This window comes from Papio anubis, chromosome 8 (assembly GCF_008728515.1).
Source record: "Papio anubis isolate 15944 chromosome 8, Panubis1.0, whole genome shotgun sequence".
Classification (NCBI taxonomy): domain Eukaryota; kingdom Metazoa; phylum Chordata; class Mammalia; order Primates; family Cercopithecidae; genus Papio; species Papio anubis.
The window spans coordinates 128832990-128849056 of record NC_044983.1 but is presented as its reverse complement, the minus strand read 5'-3'; the positions used below and the strand labels follow the sequence as shown (position 1 = coordinate 128849056).

Here is a 16067-nt window from a genome sequence, read left to right as displayed (position 1 = left end):
TCTCCCGGTCTGAACTCCCTGAGGAGAGGAGCTGTGAGTTACTCACCTTCCTGTCCTGCTGTGTGGCTCTGTGCCTGGAACAGAATAGGTGTTTGTTTAACAGATAGTGCTATATAAATAATTGGATGAGTGAATGAATTAAGTGGGTGAATATCTTTTCATTATCTTGAGTCATCCTAAAAAGGCAGAGGATGGACTAAGTGCCAAAACTGACCTAAACTTTTCTCCTCTTCCCCTCCAGCCGCTACCATTTTCAGATTTCATCTTCCTGAACTGGAAATGCGAATGAGAGGAAATTAACTTCCCCAAGAGCTGCAGTGAGCAAACGCATTGAGCTTGGGTCAGGACAATTCCATTTGGGGACCAGAGATGGACGGTCACTCAGCCTGTGGAGGTAAGTGACTAATCTGTCCGCAGCACAAGTGAGATGTGCTACCTTTTCTGTTTTGTTTTGTTTTCCATTGATTATGTTACATGGAGGATGTGGAAGATGTTCTCCTATTTCTTGGTGTCTGAAACATGTCCTGCTTGTCTGGAAACGTGCCATTAAGAGGCGTTCCCATGGCAGGGGAATACAGTATCCCTCAGGAGAAAGATGCAGATTGTTAGTATCTAGCAGCCTTTCTTTTTCTTAAAGGGAGAGTTTTCTGAACTCTCATGAACACTGGTAAGTAAAAACCTGAATTCAGATCATCCTTTGATGACAAGTGCCTGTCATCCCGAAGAAGGCCTGGCACGACACTCTGGTGTGTCCTAGAGCAAGTGTCAGCAAACTGTGGCCTACGGGACAAGCCTGGCCCAGCCTGCCTTTGTAAATAAAGCTTCGCTGGTGCCCCGCCACGCTCATTTGTTCAGGTGTCATGTACGGCTGTTTTCACACTGCGGCAGCCTGACTGAGTCATTACCATAGAGATTGTGTGGCTGCAAAGTCTGACGTATTTGTTCCCTGGTCCTTAACAGAAAAGGTGTTGCAACCTCTGTTCTACAGCTGAGCTGTCCACACAGAGCCACTCCATATGGGGATATGGAAATTTTAATTAAAATGAAATAATATGAAGAATTCAGGGCTCAGTCACATCACATTTCATGTGCTTAGTAGCCACATGTTGCTTATGGGTACCCATGGACAGTGCAGATAGAGGACATTTTTATCAGTGCAGAGTTAGCTTGGGAAACATTGAGATCACCCGGGATGTGTCACTTCACTCTTCTGGTCTCTAACCCAGCTTGGGCATAATTGCAATCATTGCAGAAGAAGAAGGAAGGCTGATGTCTGTGAGTGTGTATAGCTGTTTTCTATATGATTACTGGCAAGGGCCTCTCTCTCTCTCGTGTGCACTCTCTCACTCTCTCTCTCGTATAAGAATGGAGTAGCTTTTAACATTTCTTTGGGAGCCATCTTGTGGTGTCTGTTTGTGACTCCATGTAAAACAAATCCACTTGGGCCTTGGGGTTTATTCGTTTTATTTATACAAGTAGATATGGATGTGAGCTTGAGCCCTTCTGGGGTCCCAGGTAGGTCAGGGGCCATGTGGGGCCTCCTCTAAAGGGGAAGAAGCAATGGCTTCCACGTTCCCAAGGGGTAAATATATGGGCAAGAGCGATAAGAAACAAGGAGAGGAAGAAAATGAGCGGAAAATGTGGCATGTGTGAGTCTTAGAAGAATGAGGAAGAATGGAGACAAAAGACAATATGGTTCCCGGATATGGTCATAGGTTTACTTTGAAAGAACATGTTGAACAAAGTAATGATGCTTGGGAATATACCACATCTCAGAATTGTGCTGAACACAGACAGTTCTATACGATAGACAGGTGGGGGAGAGCCTTGGACCTGGAGCTAGCTCACCATCTTAGATGGGACAAGATTGGGGGCATCACAGGAGGTTCTGCTTGGTGCATAAACCAATGCAAGTGGGAATAACAAGTGCTGATCATTGAGATGCACAGTTTGTATGGAAGGGACCCAAGAAAGAAGAGAGAAGAGACTCTAGATGGCCAACAGGTCTGGGCAAAGGCCCTACGTTTGGCATTTAGAAGTTGGGCTTTCTTACCTTTGGGTTACCCAAGCACAAGCAAGAACAAAGCAGAGACTCCATTGATGAGAAAAGATCCAATTGATATGTATTCTGCACATCTAGGTTTGAAAATGGCCCCCTGCCTCTTTCTTTTGGTTGGTCTTCAAGCACCTCACCATTACAGAGGAGTGCTGTATGCGTTTTAAGCAGGCATTTCTATAACAAACCTTCAAACCATGGAGTTTAATGCAGATACGAAGTAATTATAAGTAATACAAATAATAGTATTAATTTTTTAGTTATTTCTTAGAATCAAGCATATCAAGAATGATGATGATGGTGATGATGTTAACAGTGATAATATTTTTTGTCCATTTCCAGCTTATTATGTGCCAGGTGCACTGTTCTACTAATAATTATTATCATTATTACTAATAATAATTATTATAGCTTTAAATTATTGGGCACATACAATGTACTAAGTAATATATTGATTTTTTCTCAATCTCGTGAAACCAGAGCATTCATTTCCATTTGTAATTTTTTTCAATTGTTTTATTTTTATATGATTGCAAATGTATAGAAAAGTTATAAGAACAGCCAACAAATTCCTGGACTCCCTTTGTCCAGGTTTTCAAATGTTCGCATTTTATCATGTTCATTTTTTCTTTTTTCTCTACATTTTTTTCTGAAATCAGAAACTTGTATCTTAGAATACAACTTTCTAAGTCAGAAACTTAACGTTAATTTGACTATTATCTAACTTTCTGATTTCTCATTCAGATTTCACCAGTTGCCCCCGATAAATTCCTTCATGGCAAAAGAAAAGCCCGTTGGCGTGTGTCTTTCTTGGAAAACTTTCTTAATCTCGTATTTCAGCACGTTAGCCTTTTTGACAAGTTCAGGCCAGTTATTTGATAGAATGCGCTCAATTTTGGCTTTTCTGATGTTTCCTTGTGATTAGGTTGGCAGGACTAGCCCAGAGCTGATGTGTCCTTTTCAGTGCATTGTATCAAGAGGCACCAGTGTGGCTGTCTCCCATTACTGGTGATGTTAGCTTGGAGCTCTCAGTTAAGGTGGTGTCTTCCAGGTGTCTCCACTGCAAAGTTACTGTTTCACCTTTGCCATTAATAAGCATCTTATGGCAAGAAGTTCTGAGATTGTGTAGATATCTGATTAGTCCTCAGTCTATCAGTCATTAGTTTTAGCATCTTTTGATGATTCTTGCCTGAATAGATTTATTATTATCATAGTTGCCAAATGGTGATTTTTCTAATTTCACTGTTTCTTTTTCATTTATTAGTTGGTTTCCTACTATAAAGAAGAAATTTTCTTCCTCCGTTCATCATTTATTTGTTTATTTATTTATTTTTTGAGACAGAGGAGTCACTCTCACCCAGGCTGGAGTGCAGTGGTGCAGTCTTGGTCTTTGCCCACTGCAACCTCTACCTCCTAGGTTCAAGCAGTTTTCCTGCGTCTGCCTCCTGAGTATCTGGGATTATGGTCATGCACCACCATGCCCAGCTAATTTTTGTACTTTTGGTAGAGATGGGGTTTCACCATGTTGGCCAGGCTGGTCTCCAGCTCTTGACCTCAAGTGATCTGCCTGCCTTGGCCTCCCAAAGTTCTGGGATTACAGGTGTAAGCCACCATGCCCAGCCCTTCCTTTCTTTATATCAGTGTGGACTCATGGATTTTAATTTTATTCAATAGGTTGCAGTCTTTTGTGATCATCAGTTATTTTGATACTTACATTGCCCCAAATCTGTCCGCTAGGGCCTGGCTCCTGTGTCTCTAACATTTCTCCATCATAATTTGAGCACTTGCTGCCTTGTTGTCACAGCAAGGTATTCTAGCCTCATCTTCTACTCTCCTCACCTCAGTGGTGGAATCAACATGGGAGCCTTGGTTCCTTTTCATGGGAAATGGTGTTTAGAAACCAAGATCTACCACTAGGTGTGCTTATTGTTCCTGGGGTAGCATTGCCCCTAGGCCCTCTGGGCAGACATAAGGGGGGGGGGGGGGGGGCGGGTGTATCACACAGAGAAGTACATTTCTATACATACATATGCACATCCACATGTACATCCACACATCATTCAGATCATTTTCAAATTGACCTATCTATCTATTAAAATCACCAGGAGTTCACACTAATGGTGCTAGGACATTCTGGAAATTCATGTCTATCTGAATGATGCTGAACAGTCATTCTACTTTCACTCTCAACGCTACCACCAGCTACATTTATTAAACCATGTTCAGGCCCAGTTTTAGACCCTTTCCCTCTCTGTTACTTCTGACATCAACTCAGTGACCCAAGTACAGATGAGCAAACCAAGACTCTGAAAAGCTAATTAACTTGTGCAAAGTTATACAGTTGGTAAAGTGGCAAGCTTATAGGGAGCACCTGTTTGTCCCTCAGCTTTTGATCAAAGGGCCTAGGGAGAAACCTCTGTCTCAGGACAAAAACAAGAGCAGAAGACCGGGGTAGCATTTGTCCCTGCTGACAGCATTTGTCACAGTGCAGGCCAGCCAAACATGTGGACCATGTGTATGGTCTGCATCTCTCAGATGGAGTCCTGTTAGGAGGTGTGTGTAGATGCACATGGTGGTGTGTGTTGCATGTGGGAGTGAGAGTTTCTGTGGGGGATGCAGGACTGCTGTCTTGTCCTTGTGAAGACATTGATCAGGTTGAGGATGTGATTACAGAACAGGGCCTCTCTGCAGAGGGAACATTTCTTCTCTTGCAGGGTGGTTTCTTGGGAGAGCTGCTTCAGTGTGGAAGCCTTAACTTAAACACGTTTTTGTCTCTAGCTCCCAGCAAAGATGCAGAATGTGCACCAGATAAATGCTGGTTTCAGGCAGGCATTGACAAACATTTCTGAGCTGCTTCTGTGCCAGGCACTGCTCTAATCAGACAAAGATCCTAGCTAGGGGTGAGAAAGAGGAAGAGATACACAGTAAAAAAAAAAAAAAAAAAATATATATATATATATGGTATGGGCAGGGGCAGGAGGTCCCAGGGCAGGGCACAGCATGGATGTGGTGGTCAAGGAGTGTCTCTTCCAGGAAATGTTTCTAGAACCAAGTCACATGGCAGACAGGAAAGAAAAATAGGGAGGTGAGAAGGAGAACAGGGGCTGTTGATCAAAGGACATGCAGGGACTGATTCAGTTTTCTTCAGGGGACTGTGGCCTCCCCCCAGAGAACCAGGCCTGTTTTCCTTCTGGGCAGTGCCACATGGGGGGACACTCTCCCTGGGAGCTAAAGCATTTCCTCCAACAACAAAAAACGTTATCAGCTGGCCCAGAGACCGACTGCAGGCCAGGGTACTCTGATTAGATAAGAGGACATCCTGTCTGTCATTCAATATTCTGATGGGCAGCAGCAAGGAGCTGTTGGAATTTCCGTTGCTGATAACCTTTAAAAGCAACAGTGGCAGAAATGGGGGTTGTTTGGGGTGGGAGGGGAGAGGAGACTTGGGAGCACTCTGGAGTATCTGAAAGGCTGATGGGGAGAGAAGGATTAGCGGATGAATGTGTAGAGGGTGATTTTGAGGATGGATCCAAGTTGCATGAGTGAAGTGAAGAGGGAGGGAGGTTCTCATTCAGGCTGTTTTTCTTTTTTTCTTACTCATTCATTCATTTAGCAAATACTTACTCAGTGCCTTCCAGCTCACTGGCACTTGACTGAGCACTGGAGGTAAAACAATAAGATGAGAGCTACGTCCTCAAGATGTTAATAACTTATTTATTTCCCTATTTTATTTATGTATTTATTTTGAGATAGAGTCTCACTCTGGCACCCAGGCTGGAGTACAGTTGTGCCATCACGACTCACTGCAGCCTTGACCTTCTAGGATCAAGCAATCCTCCTGCCTCAGCCTCCTGAGTTGCTGGAATAAGAGCGTGCGCCACCACGCCTGGCTAATTTTTTTATTTTTTGTAGAGATGATGTTTTGCTATGCTGCCCAGGCTGGTCTGGAACTACTGGGCTCGAGCAATTCCCCAGCCTCAGCCTCCCAACATGTTGGGATTTCACGTATGAGCCACCGTAACTGCCCGATGATAATAATTTAATGGGAGAAACAGATCAATTAATAAATCAGTGGTATGTTTAGGTGCAGTTCTGGTTCTTTGGTTCCTGAAGCTTATACAATTTGGGAGTTTTCTTTAAGGAAAAATAATACAAAGTTATGACGTTAAAATAAAATGCAAGTCCTAGATAAGTGGGGTGCAGCCCAGGGACTGGCACGTCAGCTTCCTGGACGTGCTCGTGCTCTGGGTCTTTGCCTGGTTTGCAAGCTACAGTGTCAGTGAGTGCCTTCTGTTACCTGCTGCCTGCCGGATGAGCTGACCACAAGGGGAGCTGGTGGTGGGAATCCTGGTGCTCCATGGTACAGTGAACTTACTTGCCTTCTGGATCTTCTGAGTCCTTGTTCTTGGGCTCAGGGAATAGGGCTAAAGAACTTTGTTCTTCTTGTTTCTGCTGGGGTTTTCAAAGGCACTTTCCTTGCAGTTCTGCAGGCTGACCTGTGATCCCACATCAGGGACTGCATTCTTAGGAATCAGCTGAGCTCAGGAGTCCTGGGGCTGGTAGAGTGTTTGTGAGCACTTTCGCAGGGCTGACTGTGGCTCTTATGCCTTTCTAACAACCCCCCACACATAGATTCACCCCACAGCCTCCCTGGCAGCCAACTGCTGTCATTTCTCTTTTTTACTGATGATGAAACCCAGGCACAGACTAGTTAAGTAACTTACAATCACACAGCTAAGTCGGAGGGCTGCGCTTTGAAGGCTTACAGTGTCTCCAGAGCCCAGTCCACTTGCTGCCTCCCCATCATCCTCACTGCCTAATGCTTTTAAGCAATATGCTGGAAATACCTGCAATGTCAAGATTAGGAGATGGGCTAAATCCAGTACAGCCGCAGAATGTAATAATACTCATTTGAGCCACACAACCAGCACGGTGGAATGCTCTGATTTCTGGTGTGAAGGTGGGGTGTCTAATTACATATGCACAGAGAAAGGAATACCAAGTGCTAACAGTGCTTGAATTCCCTCAGCCTTTTGCATCCTCTCCTGGACAGCTATAACAGACTCACTCACTCACGCATGCATTCAATAGGTTTTATTTATTTATTATTTTTGAGATGGAGTCTTGCACTGTCTCCCAGGCTGGAGAGCAATGGTGTGATCTCAGCTCATTGCAACCTCCGCCTTCCAGTTCAAGCGATTCTCCCTGCCTCAGCCTCCCAAGTAATTGGGATTACAGGCTCCCGCCACCACACCTGGCTAATTTTTATATTTGTAGTAGAGATGGGGTTTCACCATGTTGGCCAGGCCAGTCTTGAACTCCTGACCTCAGGATCCCCCCGCCTCGGCCTCCCGAAGTGATGGGATTACAGACATGAGCCAGCATGCCCGGCCATTCAGTAGCTTTGAATTCAATGCCTTTGACATGCTGAGTACTGGGGACACAGCAGCAAAAAACAAAAACATGGTTTCTGCTGTCATGGAACTTAGTCTGGCCTGCTGTTTGCTCTTTCTGCCTATACTTTCTCCCTCCAGCTTTCACTAGAGAGATCTTTCGGAAGCCCTCCATGGTTCCCCCGTGCCCTCAGATGCAGCCCCTCCCTGCCGCTATTGTCTCATGGGTAAAATGGACCAGAAGACGCACAGACCTTCCGGACATCAGAGTGTAGCTCTTCTCAGTTGTTGGCTAGAGGCTTTGCAGTCACAACTCTCATCATTACCATCTTCTAGAAAGGTCAGGCACCGGACAGCTGAAACCATGGCAGCCAGCACCAGGAAGTGCCCTCCCTGGGCGCTCAAAGATCCGAGACAGCCGGGCCCTGTGTTTGTAGGAACAAGATTCCAGATGTCTGTGCTGCTTGCCAGCCTCGTGACCTTCATTCATGCAGGGCCTTGTTTTCTTGATTCAGTGGGGGCCAATCCCGGCCCCCAGGGGAGATGGACGCTGCAGGGATGTGCAAGCTGTAGAGGGTTCCAGAGAATGGGCCTGGCGTTCTGCAAGCGTGGCACCCCTCCCGGTTGCTTTTCTCCAGCCGTTGGAGCTTGGGCGGTGTGGTGTTAGGATGATTATTGGGTTTCCTCCACAGTTCCTGGCTGATTGTTTTATAGCCCTTGTTACAGCCTTTTGTGATAATATTGGGTGTGGCAGGCCTCACGACACAGGATCTCTCCAACGTTCTCCTGCCTTCCTTCCCCTGCCCTAATACAGGACTCTAATCTTTCCCTGCCTTTCTGTGGGTCTTGAGATCCTCCCCAGAGAGGGTCCTGCCCTGTACCCTGGGAGAAGGAATGCTGACATCAGGAAGCTTCCATAAAACCCCAGAAGACTGGGTTGGAAGAGCTTCCAGATAGCTGAGCACTGGAGCTTCCTGGAGAGTAGCACACCCCTTCCCGCATACATCCCCCCACGCATCTCTCTATGTGTATCATTTGCACCAGTAAATATGTTTTCCTGAGTTCCGGGAAATTAATTCCAGCAAATTAATCGAGCCTGGAAAGGGGGTCATAGGAACCCAATTTGAAGCCAGTTGGTCAGAAGTTGCAGAAAACCAGACTTGAGACTTGTGTTTGGGGTAGGAGTTGGGGGGCAGTCTGGGGAACTGATCTCTCAACCTGTGGGATCTGACACTGTCTCCAGGTAGATGGTGTCGGAATTAAATTGGAGGACACCCAGCTGGTGTCCACTGCGTGGTGTGTGGGGAAGAATTCCTACACGTGTGGGCACAGAACGGTTCTGTGTTGACCGTTAGGGTTTGAGAGCAGAGGATAGGCAGGGTTTGAGAGATTTTACAAAACAGGTAGGAATAACACTTTCTGAGACTTGGTTTCCCCATCTGTAAAAAAAAGGAAATACTAACAGTACCCACTTGGGAGAGTTCTGTGAGGACTAAATGACACGAGGACTCAAAAAGCTGGGTACGGTGTCTGGCCCATCATGAAGGCTGAGTAATTGACAGGTGCATTTATCACTATGGTTCCTCGCTGAGCCCGTGGTAAATGAGCCTGTGGCAGGACATGAGTGAGCTGCAAGAACAGGAGCCAGGCCTCCCACCTTGCTGGCTCGGGAGGCTGTCTGGCTACAGCAGAGACACTCTTCCCAGAAAGAAGGGGCTTTCCATGGTGAACCACTGTGGCCAGGCCCAGAGGCCTTTACAATACCAATGTCCCAAGAAGAGAAGGGCCATCAGAAGGATGGAAATTTTCTATGTGCTTCTAGATTGATCCCTTCTCAAAAGACTAATTTTTCTTCTAGTCATGCCCAGCTATAAGCATTTGGGCATTTACAGATAACCTTTGTTCCTGAAGGGCATCTGGGTATGTCCTTCCTCCTTTCAATACCCATGACCCTTACTATCCTGGAACAGAGTCCACATTGCAGGAAGGACAAGGCTCACCATGGTCAGGGCCCCATCAAAATCCCCAGCCTCATCTGTGCTCTCCCTGTCCCACCCCACCTTTTGCTAATCACAGAGTCATCTTCACAGTGTGGACCCTGAATACAGATGACTTGGGTTCTGCTTCTTTTGCAACCCTGGATACAGTATCTTCTCTTGATCTCAGTTTCCTCATCTGCAAAATGGACATAACAGATAACAACAGCACCAACCTCCAGGATTGCATGAGTTAATTCAGGCGTGCCTTGGAGATATTTCAGGCTTGGTTCCAGGCCGCTGGAATAAAGTGAGGATTGTAGTAAAGCAAGTCACACAAATTGTTTTGGATTCCCAGTGCATACAAAAGTTATATTTATACTATACTGTACTGTAGTCTGTGAAGTGTGCAGTAGCATTATGCCTAAAACAACAATGTACATACCTTAATTAAAAAATTCTTTTTTGGCCGGGCATGCTGGCTTACACTCCTAGCACTTTGGGAGGCTGGGGTGGGCAGATCGCTTGAGGCCAGGAGTTCCAAACCAGCTTGGGCAACATAGCGAGATTTGCCCTCTACAAAAAATGTTAAAACATTAGCCAGGAGTGGTGGTGCATGTGCATCTGTAATCCTAGTCACTTGGGAAACTGAGGCCACAAGTTCAAGCCTGCAGGGAGCTATGATCAGAGCTTGACAGAGCGAGATCCTATTTCTAAAAAAACAAAACAAATAAAAAAATACTTTCTTGCTAAAAAATGCTAATGGAATGAGCACGTGCTGTCGGGAAAATGGCACCAGTAGACTTGCTCAAGGGTTAGGGTTAGGGTTAGGGTTAGGGTTAGGGTTAGGGTTAGGGCTGCCACAAACCTCCAGTTAGTAAAGACAACAACAACAAAATAACAATGCAGCATCTGTGAAGCAGGATTAAGTGAAGTATGCCTATGTACGTGAAAGTGCTTAGAACCCTGCTAGACGCAGCAATCTCTAACGGCCAGTATTCTATAGAGAATATGAAGCTAAAGATGTGGCTATGGATATAGATATAGATATAGATATAGATACAGATATAATGTAGCTCTAGTCTGTGATCATCACCCCAAATGAAATACCTGCCATGTCTGCAGGACTTGGTCTGTGAGGTTTGCATGTGCTCTTCTCTACCTGGAATGCCCTTCTCTTGCTTTCCTGGGGAGCCCTCCCTTCTTCACACTCAGCTCTAGAGTTGTCTCTTCTGGAACTCTGCCCCCCTATTTCCACTCCATTCTCAGCTGTAGGGCTTGCCCTTCGGCAGCCCTTAAACCCCCTGCCTGTGTCTGCCTTCCTTTCACTGACCACACTGTCTTGTGAAGAAGGGCCCCTGTACCTGTGCGTTTCCCCTGCTGCACTGGAAGCCCCTTGAGCAGTGGTAGTCTATGCTTCATTCTTCACTGGATTCACAGAGCACCCTCTGGGCCAGGCATGCCTTTCCCTCACCAGCACCGAGACTGGTGCTCTGACGGCTGGTGTAGTGTGTCCATTTGTCTCAGCCACAAAGAGCCAGCCCAGGTGCTGGTTTGATAGATATGATGTCCAGCTAGCTGGCCATGCTACTGGCCTGGACACATGCCTGGGCCCCCGTGGGGATTACTTGTCTCTTCTTCAGCTCCTCCGACTTGCCTCCAGCCTCTGGAGAACTGGAAATGGGCGGACCCCATATCTGTAGGCTCCTGGTCCTTTAACTTTCCGGTCCACGCCTTATCTGCGTTCCATGCAGGCCAGAATACAGAACACCTGCTGTTTGCAGCTCTCTCTGCCTCCAATTAACTTATGCAGACACATCCTGTCAAAATATCCTACACCCTTTCTGATATGGATGGCACGGGGTAGAGGAGGAAGAAGACGCAAGTGAACCCAAAGCCAGCGAGTCTGAAATCCATTTGACAAGCATTTGTGCTATGTCCTATATTCAGTGCCTGTGTGGGGAAGTCAGTTCACCGTTTTGCTCAATGGCAATGAAGAAATGGCATTCATGTAAACACTTTCTCACAGTCTCTAAAAATATCCTTTGTGCTGGAGGATTGGCTGTCAGAAAAAGAGGAAGAAGGGAAGGCCTTTGGGTCTGAGATGATTTGCTTATTCTGTTGGTTGAATAGGGTGGAATTGGCTTTCTGCACTTTGCAACCTCAACAGATGGTCAGTCATCTAACTGGAACCTCCTTGGAGGTGGGGCCTGTGTTTTTCCCCATTGAATCCGCAGTACTTTGGTAAAGGAGAGGTCACTCAGGGAGTGTTCCGGAATTGCCCCCAACAGTTGTGCTATATGGTTGTATTGTGTTAATATTTCATCAAGAGTACTCATCTCTCCCTGTTGCTGCATATTTGCATATTAGTGTATGTCATCATCATCATCACAAACACCACCGTGTCGCCTTTAGCATTTTCTGTCGTTTGAACTATGTCCTTGCAATAAGTTCTCAGGAGAGAGATACTGAAAATGCCTTGAAGGTTCTTGCCACCTATTATTCATTGTGACTTTGCTGTGAAATGAGGAGTGGAAGGGAGATGGGGGGAACAAGAGCTGGAAGGGGATCCCTATTGAGCCTGGGACAGGGACCAGTGCAAAGGCCAGTATACAGCCACGGTGGGATTGTTCGACGGGCATGTGGGTCTGCCTCCAGTGGAGCGCAGAGTGCAGGTCAGGGAGGAATGAGGAGCTGGGAGGGATGGACACAAGGATGAAAAGACAGGAAGTTCAGACAGAGGAACTCGCTCCTGATAGTAGAGAAAGCCCACTCTCATGCCTCTCATTTCTTGGGGGCTAATGTACAGTGAGTCAGTGGGGAGCGGGGTGAGCTCTTAACATCTGTGTGTAGGCTGCTCTAGAGCCCATGCCTGCACTGGAGCCCATGAGTCACCTCAAGTCCCTTTGAAAAATTAGAGTGTTGGTAATTCACAGGGGAAAAATAGCACAGACAAGGATCAAGAGATCCTGGCTGTCTGCAACACCTGCACGTCATTCTCTGTAGTCCCCAGGGTGCCACAGACTTAAGGAATTTTACACAACTCTGAGGTTTGGAATTCTATGGGTCTCCATGGAATTCAGACTGCCATTGGGCTGTGGGGGGTGGCGGGGGGGACTAGAAGACCCACATTCCATGGAAATCCAGGGATTCCCGGAATTCCAGCATCCAGTAGAAATTCAGAGAACCATGGCCCCTGAGTAATTCCTCTGAAGGAAACATAGTCAAGAAAGACAAATTAATTTACAGCTACTCCTTCAGCTCCAGCCCAGCACTTAATTAGTGCCTTAGTGGTTTGAATGAATGACTATGGGAAAGGGTGAGAGAAGGAGTGAAGCAGAAGATCGCCCTCCAAAGCTATGCTTCCCATCCTCAAATGTCACCCCCTCCACACTGGGGAGGGGCATGTGGCTGTCCTGCGGACTCTAAGGATGCTCTAGCTCCTGCACAAGGGCAGGGAGAACAGTTCTGGTAAATTGCTAAACGTGCCCTCCTCAGAACACCACTGGACGTTCAGTACTGAGGAACAGCAGAGCATGGCGTCACACGAGCCGCCCCAAAGTTTTCACTCTGGAGGATGATCCTTCCACGCGATTACTATTGATTGGTCACAAGTAGCTTTTGATGTCATGGCTTTTATCTGTTAATATGTGTCATATTCGATATTAAAATTGAGGAATTATTTAAATATTTATTTAGTACTTCATTGGAAAAATAATAATGAATCTATCTTATGGTAACATAAATGACTTTTTTTTTTTTTTTTTTGAGACAGAGTGTTGCTGTTACCCAGGCTGGAGTGCTGTGGCACAATCTTGGCTCACTGCAACCTCCTCCTCCCAGGTACAAGCGATTCTCCTGCCATAACTGGGATTACAGGTGCCCGCCACCGCACCTGCCTAATTTTTGTATTTTTAGTAGAGATGGGGGTTTCACCATGTTGGCCAGGCTGGTCTCGAACTCCTGACTTCAGGTGATCCACCTGTCTCAGCCTCCCAGAGTTCTGAGATTACAGGTGTGAGCCACTGTGCCCATCCCATAAATGACATTTTCATGAAAAAATAACTACTTACCCAAACAAACAACAACAACAAAAAATAAGAAGAGTGGTATTATTTTACAGATCCCTTTACTATCTGGCTTAAAGGAAAACAGCTGGGTTTTCATCTCTGCCTCTGTATTCAGTCTTTTGTGAAATCAGATGTCATTTGTCTCTGGGGAGCTCTACTGTACATGCAGGAGAGAATGAGAGTGAAAGAGTAAATGAAGCCTTCGTCTCATTATGAAAATGGCTTTGACATCGTGAATTCCCCAGAAGGATCTCAATGACCCACAGAGATCCCTGAAACATAGTTTTAAGAACCTCAGTACAGTGGTTAAGAACATGCCTTTTTTTTTTTTTTTTTTTTTTTTTAATTTTTAAGTTCTGGGATAAAAGGGCAGAATGTGTAGGTTTGTTACATAGGTATACATGTGACATGGTGGTTTGCTGCACCTGTCAACCTGTCATCTAGGTTTTAAGCATGCATTAGTTATTTGTCCTAATGCTCTCCCTCCCCTCACCCCCTGACTGGCCCTGGTGTGTGTTGTTCCCCTCCCTGTGTCCATGCGTTTTCATTGGAGAAGAACATGGCTTTTCAAGCAGGCTGCCTGGGGTCAGGGAGGTGTTTGGGAGGAATTGCATCCCGGATCCACTTGCAGCCCGTTGAGTTACCATAGACAAGAGATTTCACTTCTCTGCACCTCACATCCTCTATAAAGTAGGATAATAGTACCTAGTCATAGGATTATTGTAAGAGTTACTTTAGTTAATATTTTAAAGCTCTTAGAACAGTCAGGTACATATTAAATGCTATACAGGTTATGTATCTATAGCTACACACACGTATCACATACATACATACTATATACATACATATGTATATATGTACACATACATAACATATATATACTATATATGTGAGTATATATGTGTGTGTACTATATATTCATGTATATTTATGCTATATATTTATTGCATATACTAAAACCAACTGAAAAATCACAGATGTTACTATAGCAATCATCCATTTCACATTATTTCTAAAAATATGAATATGTAAGAGCCATTTCTTAAGGCAGCTTTTCTATCACCTACTAAGAGCGGGGGACAGCCGCTGCCCTGTTTGGGGTGCTGCAGAGCATAATCATAAACATGGGAGTCCAGATCCAGGTCAGCTGTTGGGGCTCAAGGAGTCTGCAGACCCCTGCTCTCACCTGTTTGTGTCACCAGAGCTCCGGATTAAGGGCTTTCTGACAACTCCGGACCACACTCGTCATCTTCTTTCCTTCCCTTTGTCTGATGAAGCAGCTGTCTTCATTTGGCTGCCTGATGGAGAACATCTGGCTCCAGGCACCACAGAAATCAAAGAAGGAACCCACGATGCTGGCCCCAGGAAGTCCCCAGAAACCTCAGGCAGCTCCTCCTCTCACACGGGATGCTTTTCCCGAAATACTTTTTGTCTGGAAGCTCTCCATGTGAGCTTTACAAAGGCATGTACATTCCCTTAGCCTTTGAAAATGCTCATAGGTTCAAGAACAACAACAACAAAAAGCCTTGGCGTCAGTAATCTGAGCACAGCATTGGAGTATGCTAAGAAGGCATCGGGGACTGGGAGCAGTGGCACATGCCTGTGATCCCAGCACTTTGGGAGGCCAAGGCGGGTGGATCACCTGAGGTCGGGAGTTCACGACCAGCCTGACTAATATGGTGAAACCCTGTCTCTACTAAACAAAATTAAGTGAGCGTGGTGGCACATGCCTATAATCCCAGCTACTTGGGAGGCTGAGACAGGAGAATTGCTTGTACCTAGGAGGTGGGAGGTTGCAGTGACCCGAGATGGTGCCGTTGCACTTTAGCCTGGGCAGCAAGAGCAAAACTCCGTCTTGAAAAAAAATAAATAAATAAATAAATAAATAAATAAATAAATAAAATGAAAGAAGGCATCAGGACACCGGCTCCTTGTCCTCTGAGTGCGTGCTGTGCGGCGAGGTTCTCAGCGTGACGCTCACCTGGAAGGCATTCTGAATAGGACGAGACCCACCATGTCACCCCCCTGCTCTAGTTTATTCATTAATTCAATTATCAAACGTCAGTGGAATGCCTACAAGGGCCGGGCAGCGTTCAGAGTGCTGGAGACACTTCCATAAACTCACAAGCAAACATTCCTTGCGAAACCTACGGTTCAGTCGGGGAGACTCCTGATAAATAACAAAGGTCACAAATTAGAGATTTCATGATGCGTAGGAGGACAGGTACTAGAAAAGAGTGGGCAGGGGGCTGGGGAGCGCTGGCAGCAGAGGGGCCCGGGGTCAGCAACACCGAGAAGAGAAAGATGAACAGATTTGAGGAAGGCGAGAACCTTGTCCACGTGGGTCTGGGGGACAGCTCTCGAATGGGGGATACAGAGCTGTGCCTGGTGAGTCAGGGAACTGAGAGTCCGGGAGCCTGGGCAGTGCATGAGGGGCTAGTGGTCAAGTGAGATGCGAAAGGGGCGGCCAGACCAGAGGGGTTCTTGTTGACCTTTGGTGATATGGCATGCCTCCAAGGTGACACTGCCCCTTGCTGGACTGCAGTGACTTCCTGTTGTTGACTTCCTAGGC

General features: G+C 46.1%; 1 long non-coding RNA gene across 1 annotated transcript in view; it reads left to right on the top strand.

Annotated features, from left to right (window-relative positions):
• LOC116276416 overlaps positions 1–13218 on the top strand; it is a 38539-nt gene extending 25321 nt beyond the window's left edge. The window contains exons 2-3 of the long non-coding RNA XR_004185946.1: positions 242–394; positions 13201–13218. This is a non-coding gene — a long non-coding RNA (uncharacterized LOC116276416). The remainder of the gene's footprint in view (positions 1–241; positions 395–13200) is intronic.
• The last annotated feature ends 2849 nt before the right edge of the window (positions 13219–16067 follow it).